The sequence below is a fragment of the Heterocephalus glaber genome, unplaced genomic scaffold (assembly GCF_053883595.1).
Source record: "Heterocephalus glaber isolate CG9 unplaced genomic scaffold, H.glaber_assembly_v1.0 deba00001547, whole genome shotgun sequence".
NCBI classification, from domain to species: domain Eukaryota; kingdom Metazoa; phylum Chordata; class Mammalia; order Rodentia; family Bathyergidae; genus Heterocephalus; species Heterocephalus glaber.
Window position 1 is genome coordinate 3,468,917 of NW_028258340.1, and position 14,020 is coordinate 3,482,936.

At 41.2% G+C, this 14,020-nt stretch overlaps 1 pseudogene; it reads left to right on the forward strand.

Moving 5' to 3' along the window:
* The first annotated feature begins 1,141 nt into the window (after positions 1–1,141).
* LOC101714217 (torsin-1A-interacting protein 1 pseudogene) lies at positions 1,142–12,923 on the forward strand (annotated as a pseudogene).
* Positions 12,924–14,020: the final 1,097 nt, after the last annotated feature.

A 14,020-nucleotide genomic window follows, 5' to 3' on the forward strand; every position in this document is an offset into this window, starting at 1 on the left:
TCAGACTGTTTCTGCCTTTAAAATGTGTTGCTTTTTGTTATATTTGATTCAGACTTCCCTCAGATGATTAACTTATCACAAAGGAATAAATGAACACCCACCTCAACAATGAATTGGAATCCAGTTGAAGGTTATACAAGTTGTTATTGATTTCTGTTTCCTATAATGGAATTCCAGTGAGTCAATAGCATAGTGTAAAAGAGGGACTATAAATTTTTTCCCTTCTAGCATCTATAATCCTGAAAGATGCCCTGCAGATCCTTACATGCAGAGATGGAGTTTATTTTCTCATCTGTTGAATCTGTGTTGGCCATGTAACTTTTTTGGCCAATGGCATAGGAGATACTTAAAAAGCATTTACCAGTGGGAGCTTCTCTTAAAAACTTCCCTGAACTAAAATGAACAAACCCAGGCCTGAGAAACACATGACCCAATCATCCATTTTCCCATAGCCACTGCCACTCAACCCCCAGAAAAAAGCCATTGACTGACAGGAAGCCAACTGAAGATGTTTGAAACAGCCTAGCTGAGACTAACAGAAGAACTTCCCAGTTGAGCCCAGCCCAAATTGCCAACCCAGAGACTCATGAACTAAATATATGGCCAGTGGGTTTAGCAAGTATATTTTGGAGTGCTTTGCTATACTGGATGGTTAACTAACACGTGTACTCTCAGCTTTTTATTTTCTTTAAAAGCTAGAAAATTAATTTCTTAATAAAGGAGATTACGAAAAGCACATGTATCAAGTATTATTCATGTCCATTTAATCTCATGATACGTGGAATTCCCATTATGCTGATTTTTGAAATATAATTCCTCTTGCTTCTTCTTATAATGGTAGTGTGAGTTCGTAGGGGTTAAATTAAATAAAGGGTGTGACCAGCAGGTTAAGACGCAAAACATGAAGCTGGATTCTCCCAGTCTCTTTTCCATCAATACTTGTGGGCACAGCAGCCAAGTGGCCAAAGTTCCTTTTGCTCACAGCCACTGATCCTAAAGGTTTCAAAGCTCCTTTCTGTGTCATGGTTCTAGGGATGCAACCTGCACTCCCTGTTCTCTTGAGTCCCTTTGCATAACAAGGCTTCACTACAGCAACAGAGGGACAGCAGCCAAAGCCAACTGCATGGGCACCTAGTTCACAATGGGGCCTCCCATTGTGAAAAGGCTCTGTGATAGAAGAAATGCCCAGCAGGCCTATCAGCTGAGCTTTTCAAAGGCCTGCTTTCAAGGTTGGCCCTTGGCTAATATCTGGGAACTTGGATTTGGGCAGGGTTCCCACCCTTCCCTCACTGATAAGACTGTTCACTGTGCCTAGACTGTTTATACAAGCAGTGTGATTTATGCTGAGCACCTGCTTTCCTTCTGAAAGTCTGGAAGTTGGCTATGTGTCAGGTAGAGGATGTCTACATGATCAACTCCTAATAAAAACCTTGGGCAATGAATCACTAAGAAGTTCACATGGTTGGCAACATTTTGCATGTGCTGTTACAACTTGTTTGTGACTCTGTTGGGGGAGAACTCTTGGAAAACTGCACCTGGTCTCCCTGGATTTTGTCCCACATACTTATTATCTTTGCTGATTGTCTTTTGTTGCCTTTCATTGCAATAAATCATGAGTAATAAAGCCATGAGTATGAATATCTGCAGAGGCCTTGAGTCCTCCTAGTGAATCATGAAACCTAGGGGTCAGTTCAAGGAGTCCTGGCCTAGCCCCAAACTTAGCATTTAGTGCTCTGAAGTCACCAGCTTGACATTCTTCTTTTTATCTTTGAATGCATGTTTATAAGTGTAGTCAAAATAGGGCAATGGAATGTGCTCCAGGGACTTGGAGACTTTCATTCCTGCCTCTCCCTGTCTTCCAGGTATAGTTTCTATACCTCCTCCCCTACCCATATATACTCTCTGGGATTGCTCCTGAACTCTGCCAACAGCAGGGGCCTAGGCACAGGAACAGGGGCAGATGCATGTGCCCTGGGGTATTTCTGGGTGGGACAGGATAACTGATGCCCTTGCCAAGGTTAGCAGCTCCACTACACCTTCAGTAGGTGACACTGTGGAAGCCCAAGCTTGTTACCCATCCTCATCCAGGTTCCAAACAGTCACAAAAGTCCCTTGAAGGAATCCCCTTTTGCATCTGATGTGTGGGCCCATTGGAAAGGGGAATACTCCTAGCCACACTGCAGGTCAGTCCAACAGCTGGTGACATCTCAGTGTCAGGGCAGAGCCCCCAGTTGCCTGGGGGTTTCACCCATAGGATATAAGCCCAAGGAAGCACAGCATTAAATAGCAAAGAAAAACAAAACAAGTGGAGACAGAAACCATGGGGAAAAAAAAAGAAAAGCACTACATTTTTGCACCTTTAACAGCACTTTTCTCCTCCCTTTCAAACATGAGGCCCACCTTTTCAGCTTGTACTGAGCCCATAAAATTCTGTAGCCAGCCTGAACAACAGCTGAATAAGTTGAGCTCTTAGCACTTTACCTGAGTCGTATCATTCCATCCTGGCAACTGCCTGCAGTGCTTTTAGGCTTAGAACTGTGTTTTTCAACATTTTCAACCATGGCTTTAAGTATGAAATACATTTTACATCTTGACCCATACATACAAATGAAACAAATTTTCACTAAATAATACTACTAGTACATATGATAGAATCAAAACAACAAAGTTACTACCACATATGATTTTATGAAAACTTATGTACAATATTTAAAACTCAATATGTACTATAAAAGATAACACTCAGGAGAAACTGTGTTTGATGTAGCGTTTTAGCCCAGATCATAAAGAAACAAGATTATATATGTATCTGGATCACTCTTGGGCCTATTTCTATACAAGATTTTTCTCTCTTTTTAGGTTTTATTTTTAATTGCTTCTTGACCCATTCTGTCAGTCTATTTCTTTTGATTGGTGAATTGAGACCATTAACGTTGATGGTTATAACTGAAACGTATTGACTTGTCATTGCCATGACTTTTTCTTTTTGTTGCGTTCTCCCCCTTTACATTTAATTTCTTGTCATGCCAGATGGGTTCATTCTGCTTTCCTTCCTGGGGTTGTGATCCTCAATGTCTGTTCCTAGGATATTGTCTAAAACTCTCTGGAGTGCTGGTTTGGTACTCACGAAATTCCTAAGGTGCTATTTGTCATGAAAGTATCTTATTTCTCCATCAATTTTGAAAGACAGTTTTGCAGAGTACATCAATCTGGGTTGGAGGCTGTTTTCTTTTAGGGCTTGAAATACATCACTCCAAGCTCTTCTTGCCTTGATGGTTTGTGTTGAGAAGTCTGCTGTGATTCTGATGGGGTTCCCTTTGTATGTGATGTGTTTCTTTTCTCTGACTGCTTGGAGAACTTTGTTCTTCTGTTGAGTTTCTGGAATCTTAACAATTATATGCCTATGTGTAGATTTTTTTTGATCAAGGCTATTTGGAGTCCTATATGCCTCACTTATCTGTATGTCAAGCTCTTTTCCCCTGCTTGGGAAGTTTTCTGCCATTATTTCTGTGAAGAGATTTTTTATGTCATCTCCACTCTCTCCTGTTTCTTCATTGAGCCCAATCAGTCTTATGTTATTCTTCTTTGCATCATCTAGCAGCTGCTGGATTGATTTCTCATGTTCCCTTATAATTGTGAAGCAATTTTTCTTTCCCTGCTCACTAATTGCAATCTTATCTTCTATATCTGAAATTCTGTCCTCACATTGGCTCATTCTGCTGTGTAGACTTTCAATGGAATTTTTCATGTCCTGGAAATCTATTTGCATCTGTTTCATGGATTCCATTTGTTTCTTGTGTTGGGATTCCATCATGTTCCTGAGCTCCTCTCCAGATTTATTAATCATGTCTTGCACTAGGGGCACAATTTCTCCTGTTATCTGAGAAATTATTTCTGATTTCATTTTTTCCAGATCCCCTTTTGCTGCCAGTTCAGTGGGCCCAGGTGGTTGAGTATCAGAGTGTTCCATCTCATTTCCCTTTGGGGTTGCTGTAGGTGATCTGGAAGTCTGGTTTTGAGACTTATTTACCTGTTTTCTCATTTCGACTGGGGGGGGGGTGCTGTTAGCACCTCCACGGATTACCTCCTCTGAGCTGGGAGAGGTGGGACAGAGCCCGGGAGCAGCGGTAGGGATGGTGACCCAAAAGCCCTTTCCTGTGGGCTGGGAGCAGCGGGAGGGATGGTGGCCGGGAAGCCCCTTCCTCTGGACCAGGAGCAGTGGGATGGTGGCTCAGAAGCCCCTCCCTCTGGGCCCAGAGCGGTGGGAGGGATGGTGGCCTGGAAGCCCCTTCCTCTGGGCCAGGAGCAGCGGGACAGAAGGTGGCCCAAAAGCCCTTTCCTGTGGGCTGGGAGCAGCAGGAGGGATGGTGTCCAGGAAGTCCCTTCCTCTGGACCAGGAGCAGTGGGATGGTGGCTCAGAAGCCCCTACCTCTGGGCCAGGAGCAGCTGGACTCAGTACCTTGGTCTGGTGGTCTGGTGTCCTCTGCGTCTTTGTAGTGTGGAACCAGGTTGCTGCCTGTCTGCAGCGGGGTGATTCGGTGTCTTCCTTGCGACTCAGGACCTCGGTAGGGCGTGCCCAGACCTGCCTGTCTGTAGCAGGCTGATTCAGCATGTTCTCTGTGACTCAGGACCTTTCTCTGGGCACCATAATTCATAAACAGTACAGTTTGAATCCCCCCGGCCGTCCAGCGCCTCCTCCACTGCCTCCTCCTCCTCCTCCCTCCTCTCGGCTGTGGCTCCCGCTCCAGCTCTGCACGGGGACAGCGACGGTGGCAGCCTGGGAGCGGCAGCGGCGGGGCCTCCAGAACACGCACGCATGCAGCATGCCGCCCTGTCCCTAGCCCCCTATTTTTAATTGACACATAATAATTGTGCATCTTTATGGGGTAAAGTTATGTTTTGTAGATGTTTTATAATCTGATCAGGGCAATTAGTATATCCATTACCTCAAACATTTATCATTTAATTGTGGTAACATTCAAAAACCTCTCTTCAAGGTATTTCTTCAAGTTATATGTGAAATCAGTGTGTCAAAGAAACATTTGCATTCCCATGTTCATTGCAGCACTATTAACAATACCAAGATATGAAACCGACCTAAGTGTCCATTAACAATGGATAAAGGAATGTGGTTTATATCCACAGTGGAATACAATTCATGAAATCCTATTATTTATGATAGTGTGGGTAGAACCGGAAACCATTTTGTTAAGTGAAATAAGCTAGGGAGAGAAAGAGAAGTACTAAAGCAAGATTCACAGCGTAAGTCTCTTTTCCTTCTTGTTATGATTCTCCCTTCCTATTTACCCATAATAGGGTAAATGATAATACTGATGAAGTTTTCTATTAAAATTCATTTATAGGGTCCTGAGTCACATGGAAGACACCGAATCACCCTGCTGCAGACAGGCAGCCACCTGGATCCACACTATAAAGATGCAGAGGACAACAGACCACCAGACAAAGGTACTGAGTCCAGCTGCTCCTGGCCCAGAGGTAGGGGCTTCTGAGCCACCATCCCACTGCTCCTGGTCCAGAGGAAGGGACTTCCTGGACACCATCCCTCCTGCTGCTCCCAGCCCACAGGAAAGGGCTTTTGGGTCACCATCCCTACCGCTGCTCCCGGGCTCTGTCCCACCTCTCCCAGCTCAGAGGAGGTAATCCATGCAGGTGCTAACAGCACCCCCCCCCCAGTCGAAATGAGAAAACAGGTAAATAAGTCTCAAAACCAGACTTCCAGATCACCTACAGGAACCCCAAAGGGAAATGAGATGGAACACTCTGATACTCAACCACCTGGACCCACTGAATTGGAAACAAAAGGGGATCTGGAAAAAATGAAATCAGAAATAATTTCTCAGATAACAGGAGAAATTGTACCCCTAGTGCAAGACATGATTAATAAATCTGGAGAGGATCTCAGGAACATGATGGAATCCCAACACAAGAAACAAATGGAATCCATGAAACAGATGCAAATAGATTTCCAGGACATGAAAAACTCCACTGAAAGTCTACACAGCAGAATGAGCCAATGTGAGGACAGAATTTCAGATATAGAAGATAAGATTGCAATTAGTGAGCAGGAAAAGAAAAATTGCTTCACAATTATAAGGGAACATGAGAAATCAATCCAGCAGCTGCTAGATGATGCAAAGAAGAATAACATAAGACTGATTGGGCTCAATGAAGAAACAGGAGAGAGTGGAGATGACATAAAAAATCTCTTCACAGAAATAATGGCAGAAAACTTCCCAAGCAGGGGAAAAGAGCTTGACATACAGATAAGTGAGGCATATAGGACTCCAAATAGCCTTGATCAAAAAAAATCTACACATGGGCATATAATTGTTAAGATTCCAGAAACTCAACAGAGGAACAAAGTTCTCCAAGCAGTCAGAGAAAAGAAACACATCACATACAAAGGGAACCCCATCAGAATCACAGCAGACTTCTCAACACAAACCATCAAGGCAAGAAGAGCTTGGAGTGATGTATTTCAAGCCCTAAAAGAAAACAGCCTCCAACCCAGATTGATGTACCCTGCAAAACTGTCTTTCAAAATTGATGGAGAAATAAGATACTTTCATGACAAAGAGCACCTTAGGAACTTCGTGAGTACCAAACCAGCACTCCAGAGAGTTTTAGACAATATCCTAGGAACAGGCACTAGTGATCACAACCCCAGGAAGCAAAGCAGAATGAACCCATCTGGCATGACAAGAAATTAAATGGAAAGGGGGAGAACGCAACAAAAAGAAAAAGTCATGGCAATGACAAGTCAATACGTTTCAGTTATAACCATCAATGTTAATGGTCTCAATTCACCAATCAAAAGAAATAGACTGGTAGAATGGGTCAAGAAGCAAAATCCAACAACATGCTGCATACAAGAAACACACTTAATTCAAAAGGAAACTCATAGAATGAAAGTTAAAGAGTGGACAACAATACTCCATGAGACAGGAACCCGAAAAAAAGCAGGAGTAGCTATCCCCTTGGCAGATCAAGTAGATTTCAAACCAACACTGATTAAGAGAGATGAAGAAGGACACTACATCCTTGTAAAGGGAAGAATCCAAGAGGAAGAGATGACAATCATAAATATCTATGCAACAAACACTAGTGCGCCCAACTATATAGAACAAACACTAATGGACACCAAAAGTCATATATTCACTAAAACAATTGTAGTGGGGGGCCTCAGCACCCCACTGTCACAGATAGATCAACTAGACAAAAAATAAGTAATGAAATAGTAGAACTCAATTGAACTCTTGAACAAATGAACTTAACAGATGTTTACAGAGTCTTCCACCCCACAAAATCAGAATACACATTCTTCTCAGCTGCACATGGGTCATTCTCAAAAATAGACCACATACTCACACATAGAACATGTTTAAGTAAGTGCAAAGGAATTGAAGTTATCCCCTGTATATTATCAGATCATAGTGCAATGAAATTGGAGATCCATAGCAAAAGAAACTCAAAAAATTTCATAAACATGTGGAAATTGAACAACACACTTCTGAATAACCAATGGGTCACAGAGGAAATTAAAGAAGAAATCAGACAGTTCCTTCAATTAAATGACAATGACAATACAACATATCAGAATCTATGGGACACAATGAAAGCAGTCTTACAAGGGAAACTCTTAGCAGTGAATATGCATATTAGGAAAACAGAACGAGCCCAATTAAACAACCTGATGCTGAACCTCAAGCTTCTAGAAAAAGAAGAGAAGGACAACCCCAAAGCTCATAAAAGGGAGGAAATTATAAAGATCAGAGGAGAAATCAATGCAATGGAGACTAAGAGAACAATACAAAAAAATCAATGAAGCCAAGAGTTGGTTCTTCAAAACAATCAACAAAATTGACAAACCTTTAGCCAACCTTGTCAGAAAAAGGAAAGAAAAGGCCCAAATCCATGCAATTAGGAATGAAAAGGGTGAAATTACAACAGACCCAGCAGAAATCCAGAGGATCATCAGTACCTACTTCCAGAACCTATACAACAATAAAATGGACAGCACAGAAGAAATGGACAGATTCCTAGATACATATGAATTACCCAAGTTGAACGAAGAAGACCTAAAAACTCTGAACAACCCAATATCAACCAATGAAATTGAAAATGTAATTAAAAACTTATCAACTAAGAGGAGCCCGGGCCCTGATGGCTTCAGTGCTGAATTCTACAAGACATTTAGAGAGGAACTGCTGCCGCTACTGTTTAAACTCTTCAATGAAATTGAAAGGGAAGCAATACTCCCAAATTCATTCCTGGAAGCAAGCATCACCTTGATCCCCAAAGAAGAGAAAGACCCAACCGAAAAAGAGAACTACAGGCCAATCTCACTAATGAACACAGATGCAAAAATCCTTAATAAGATACTGGCAAACAGAATGCAGAAGATCATCAAGAAGATCATACACCCTGATCAAGTGGGATTCATCCCAGGGATGCAGGGATGGTTCAATATACACAAATCAATCAATGTAATACACTATATCAATAGAGCCAAGGGCAAAAACCATATGATTATCTCCATAGACACAGAAAAAGCATTTGACAAGATCCAACATGCATTTATGATAAAAACCCTACAAAAAATTGGAATAGATGGTCTCTACCTCAAACTGATAGAAGCCAACTATGAAAAACCAACAGCCAATATCATACTAAATGGTCAAAAACTGAAATCCCTCACACTAAAATCAGGAACAAGACAAGGATGTCCACTAGCACCACTCTGGTTCAATATAGTTCTGGAAACATTAGCCACAGCAATTAGACAAGAGAAAGAAATAAAAGGAATAAAGATAGAAAATGAAGAAGTCAAATTGTCATTATTTGCAGATGACAAGATACTCTATATAGAAGACCCCAAGAACTCCACCAAAAGTCTTCTAGACTTAATAACCAAATTCAGTCAAGTAGCTGGTTACAAGGTCAACACACAAAAATCAATAGCTTTCCTCTACACAAATGACAGCCTCACTGAGAGAGAAATATGGCAAATAATTCCTTTCACAATAGCATCCATTCAGAGTTTTTAGGTCTTCTTCATTCAACTTTGGTAATTCATATGTATCTAAAATACCTAGGAATCAACCTAACAAAAGAAATCAAAGACCTCTTCTCTGAAAACTATGGCACTCTGAAAAGAGAGATTGAAGATGATATCAGAAAATGGAAAGACATCCCCTGTCCCTGGGTAGGAAGGATTAATACAGTGAAAATGACCATACTTCCAAAACTTCTATATAGATTTAATGCAATTCCAATTGAGATCCCAGCAGCATACTTCATAGACCTTGAGAAAACAATCCAAAAATTCATTTGGAACTAGAAGAGACCCAGAATAGCAAAAGCAATTCTAGGTAACAGAGACATGGCAGGGGGTATCACAATCCCCAACCTGCAACTCTACTACAAAGCTACTGTGATAAAAACAGCATGGTACTGGCAAAGAAACAGACCTAAGGATCAGTGGAACAGACTAGAAGATGCAGAAACAACGCCAGACACACTCAGCCATCTCATCTTCAATAAAGGAGCCAAACACCCTCCCTGGAGGAAAGATAGCCTCTTTAACACATGGTGCTGGAAAAATTGGGCTTCAACTTGCCAAAGATTAAAACTAGACCTGTATCTCTCACCATGCACTAAACTAAAATCAAAATGGATTAAAGATCTAAATATTAAAATAGAAACTCTGAACCAGTTGGAACAGAGGTTAGGTAGAACCCTTGAAGACATCGGTGTAGGAAAAGATTTTATGAACAAAACCTCAGTTGCCCGTGAACTAGCACAAACAATCAACAAGTGGGATCTCTTCTCATTACAAAGCTTCTGCATAGCAAGAGAAACCACCAGCAGTGTGAAGAGACAACCCACAATGTGGGGAAAAATCTTCACCTGCTCTTCCTCAGAAAAAGGTCTACTATCTCGAATCTATAAAGAACTTAAAAAGATCAGACCTCCCAAATTTAAAGACCCAATCCAAAAACGGGCATCTGAAATGAACAGACATTTCTCAGACAAAGAAGTAGAAATAGCAAATAAATACATGAAAAAATGTTCAACATCACTGGTCATTCGAGAGATACAAATGAAAACAACGCTGAGATTCCACTTCACTCCAGAAAGAATGGCTGCTATCATGAAATCAACCAATACCCAATGCTGGTGGGGCTGTGGGGAAAGAGCAACCCTGCTCCACTGCTGGTAGGAGTGTAGACTGATGCAACCACTGTGGAAATCAGTATGGAGATACCTCAAAGAAATAGGACTGGAAGTCCCATTTGACCCCACTATTCCACTGCTGGGGATCTTCCCCAAAGAATTAAAAGAATCATACCGCAATGATATATGTGTGCCCATGTTCATAGCAGCACAGTTTGTAATAGCTAAAACTTGGAAACAGCCCAAATGCCCATCAACTGGAGACTGAATAAAGAAAATGTGATTTTTTTATAAAATGGAGGACTACTCATCCATAAAAAATGAGAAATTAGAGACATTTATAGCTAAGTGGATGCACATTGAGGCGATACTCTTAAGTGAAATAAATAGGACACACATGAATAAATTCCAAATAGTTTCTCTGGTGTGAGAAACTGAAAGTGTAAATAAGGACTAAATGTATAATAGGTCATGTGAAATATGAAGCAAAGGGGCAAAGGGGAAGGAAGTGGGAGGGCTAGGGGAAAGGATAGAAGGGAATGGGATTAATATGAGAAAATGGAAAACTAGGAACGAAATCTTTGTAAATAGGGAGGACTGAAGAGGTTGAAGGGAGGGCTGTGCAGGGGTGAAAAATAAGAACCAAGAGAGACTATGTAAAGGTGCAAATTTCCAATGATGAATGTCATTATATTGTATACCTGAAATATACCAATGATTAGAATGAATAATCGATAATGCAAAATAGGAAGAAAAGGTCCAAAGGGGTAGGGGTAGTGGGAGGGGCAGGGGAAAGGAAAGAAGGGAAAGGAAAAATGATGAGAAATGGAAAAAATGGAAATAAAGTCTTTGTAAATCGGGAAGGGTGGAGGGGGTGAAGGGAGGCATAGGAATGGGGAAAAAATAAGAACCAAGATGCATTATGTAAAGGTACAATTCCCAATGAGAAATGTAATTGTGTTGTATACCTACAATGTACCAATTAAAGAATTTAATAAAAAAATTCATTTATAGGGGAGGGAAGGCTCCACTGAGCTTCTCAAGATGGCAGCAATGGTGACGCGCTCCTGTAAGGAATTCCTCCATCACTTAAGGGTCGGCAGGAAGTGAGGTTCTCAGAGGAATCACCACAAGTATAAGGCGACTTCAAACTCCAGATGGCCAAAGAAAGGTCCCCGGTGGGAAGACGAACCCCACCAGAAGGGTTCCAGCCGGATTCTGGAAAAGAGGAAGGGAGAGAAAACGCCTACTACCTGCGGTCTCGGCAGCGGAGGCAACCCCGGACACCAAGAGGTGGAAGAGATGAACGTACAAAGGACTGCCCGCCTCCTGCAGCCGCACTCACAGCAGCCTCTGCTACAGCCATCGCCAGTTACCACGAGGAGAGGGTTATGGGCCTCTATATCCTCTGAAGAGTATGAACCATCTTCTCAAACTGTTACCAAACAGTCTCAAAGAAATCTGTTAGAACACAAGAAGCTCCAGTGACCAGTGAAGATCCTGTAATTAGCCTTTGTAGACCCCCTCTGAGAAGCACAAGATCTGATTCGACATATAGAACAAATGAAAATACTAAAATGAATTAATTAGAAGCCTCCAATGTAGAACAGAAGGTCAATTTCTCTGAAGAAGGAGAAACTGAAGATGACAACCAAGACAGTCTTACAATGATGTCACTACTATTAAGGTCAGATCCGGGGATTCTGTTGAATCTGGAGATCAAACCACCAGATCACCTGGTCAATGTCCAGAATCAGTTCGGAGATTACCACAAAGTCATGACTCCACAGCTCATAATAAGCAGTCTTCAGTGCTGAGCTCAGGATATCCAAAAACTCTCAGGAATGGTTTGAACAAGATACAAGAATTAGAACTAGGATGCAAAGCGATAGCGTTCGGATATCAGAGCTTGGAAGCCAGTCTCCATCACTCTCCAGCCAACAAGTAGCTGAACATCCCCCAAAAGAATATTCTTTAAAGAAGAAATAGCTTTTATGCCTACTTGTTCTGATACGTGTTCTTGTCCTTTGGAATTTTTGTTTATTCATACTCTTGAAGTAGAAATTACTACTGTTCAAATGTTCCAGAACCAGATGAAACAACTTAGAAATAAGTACCAAGGTCAAGATGAGAAGCTGTGGGAAAGAAGCCAAACATTCCTTCAGAAACATCTTAATAGCTCCCATCCTCGACCTCAGCCTGATATCTTGCTGCTCACTGCTGCCTAAGATGCTGAAGAAGCAGTTAAGTGTCTGAGTGAACAAATTGCTGATGCCTATTCTTCCTTTCGGAGCGAACGTGCCATCCAGATTGATGGGAAAGGCAAAGCTGCTCATGACAGTGATGTCAAACTGGAGGTAGATCAGGAATTGAGCAGTGGTTTCACAAATGGCCAGAACGCAGCTGTGGTGCACTGTTTTGAATCACTGCATCCAGGCTCTAATCTTTTATAAATATCATGATCATGAAAACACAGTCTTCAAAGATGTAGCTTTAGTCTTGACCGTCCTGTTGAAGGAAGAAACCCTTCGAACCAGTCTAGGCCTAAAGGAAATTGAAGAAAAAGTGAGAGATTTCCTGAAAGTTAAGTTCACCAGCTCCAGCACCCCCAGCTCCTATAATCATATGGATCCAGACAAATTGAATGGGCTTTGGAGCTGTAATTCTCAGTCCTGCCTGTACAGCCTGAAAATACTCTGAAAAGGGCATCTGTTTGTAAGGGGTGAAAGAAGGAAAAATCATGTCTTAAATTCTAAGAACTTTTCAGACTTTTTTAGCACTTTTTTAAAAAATTTTATTTTATTGGTACATTTTAGGGATACAATATAATTATATTCATCATTGAAAATTTGCACCTTTACATAATCTCTCTTGGTTCTTATTTTTCCCCCTTCCCCTGCCCTCCCTTCAACCCCTCCATCCCTCCCTATTTACAAAGACTTTGTTTCCATTTTTTCACTTTCTCATACAAATTCCATTCCCTTCTTTCCTTTCCCCTACCCTTCCCACGTCCCCTTCCCCTTTGCCCCTTTTCTTCCTATTTCACATTATCTATTATACCTTTTAGTCCTTATTTACACTTTCAGTTTCTCACACTAGAGAAACTATTCAGTATTTACACATGTGTGTCCTATTTATTTCACTTCAGAGTATCGCTTCAATGTCAAAGCACTTTTTGAATGAACTGGTTTCTTTTTAAAAGAAGTTAAGGCCTTATATGAACATGGAACATCTAAATCATTTATTCAACCTAATTATTTGTGACTTGAGAGAATTATTTCTCTGTTTCTAGTGAGAGCTATGTTGAGTATTTAGAGGAGTGCAAATTGTATGCATTCCTGTCAAGGATCTGTTTTGATTCTGGGCAGAATCATTGCTATACTGTGAACAGCTTGAAGGATTAGGTGCATTTCCTATGAATCAGCCTTTTTTTTTAACTTAGAGTTTTAAGTCTGTTGAGTTAATAAGGCAGCTCTTTAATTGTAACCATGGGTTTTCCCATTATGTTTCTTCTTACATCATTTAGGCCTGAGTTCTTTAGTCAGCTTCTGCTTATAGGAACAAAAGTAATGAAAGATCATGTGCATCTGTGTATGTCTTTAGATTTCCCACCCCCCTTTTTTTGGAGAGTGGAGAGGAGAAGGAAAGGGAAGAGAGGAATTGTAGAATGAATAAAGAAGGCAATGGGAGGGGGAAAAATTCTTTAAGATGAAATGTTACAATAAGCCCAGTAAAAGGTATGTTAGTGAAATGTCTAAACCCTTATCTAGATACATTCTATTGGGATTTTTTGGTATTTATTATTTTTTTCCTCCCTAAGAAA